At 39.1% G+C, this 1,072-nt stretch overlaps 1 protein-coding gene across 2 annotated transcripts in view; it reads right to left on the bottom strand.

Moving 5' to 3' along the window:
* LOC144237596 (uncharacterized) overlaps nucleotides 1-1,072 on the bottom strand; it is a 241,932-nt gene that overhangs the window by 13,167 nt on the left and 227,693 nt on the right. The gene's annotated exons all lie outside the window — the stretch shown is intronic.

The following is a 1,072-nucleotide window of genomic DNA, read 5'->3' as shown; positions in this document are numbered from 1 at the left end:
GTGTGCCTAAGAAAATAAAAGGTAATATTTTATTTTCTTTCTTCCTTCTCTTTCTTTCTTTCTATAATTTGATGGATATAGAGACATATGCCATGGGAGGGAGTAAGTCAGGAAGAAGGGAGGACATGCTTCTAAGACGGAACGGTGGTAATTGACCTGAGGTGGGGGTGGTGACGGTGTATAGCAGAAGTCCTATGGAGAAATGACCCTGATGTCTACCATTGGCACTTGGTCTTCCATTTTGTTTTATTTTTCTCCTAACAAAATTGGTCATGAAATTGCTACCTGTCCTTCAAAAAATTGTTAGGAATTTGTCCCAGGCTGCAGTAATGTTTATGATGTCTTCATAATGTCAGAAGACTTAGACGAAGATAATTTCCTGTTGATCTCTACCCTGCTTCTGTGACTGTTTCCTTGAGGGCATATTCCTGCTGTCATAGCACTTCCGTCTCCACACCTAGAGTACCACTTGCCCTTGTTGATTTGTAGCAGGTCTCATACTGTCCAGTGTATGCCTTTTTTGGCCATTATTGGTCAACATTCCTTGTGAAAACACAAAAAAGGCCAAAGAAGGGACACCACACGTTACAGACTGCTTTCAAGTAGAGAGGTGCAGTGGAGTGCTCATTAGATAAGGGTGTTTGGCAATGAGTGTGCTCATTACCCAAGGCTGTACAGTACTTTCTGCCATGCTTGCCCTCCTTGGTTGAGACCACCTGTCAGCACTTGTTGCAGGGAAAACAGGCATAAGCAGTATACTGTATTAGGACTTCAATACTGAACATGTTTAGAGATAGCATTAAATGCATTGTAGTGTTAAAACAGCATATGTGTATATAGTGAATTTAATCATTCTGCCATGTTTCAACATAGTTGATTATCCAAACTGAGTAATTACTGATACTGTGGTCTTTGACTAATATTCTGTAGGGTAATCTGCTCGGTGAAAGACTTAATCACAAAATATGCAGAGAAGTTGAATAGAAAAGAGTAGAATGTGCATTGAACAAAAATGGAATAATTTGAAATTTACAAAATTCTTACAGTAGGTATACAATTAGAGTGGTATGTT

The sequence above is a fragment of the Crocuta crocuta genome, unplaced genomic scaffold (assembly GCF_008692635.1).
Source record: "Crocuta crocuta isolate KB4526 unplaced genomic scaffold, BGI_CrCroc_1.0 scaffold235, whole genome shotgun sequence".
NCBI classification, from domain to species: domain Eukaryota; kingdom Metazoa; phylum Chordata; class Mammalia; order Carnivora; family Hyaenidae; genus Crocuta; species Crocuta crocuta.
This window is presented reverse-complemented; position numbering and strand designations above follow the sequence as displayed.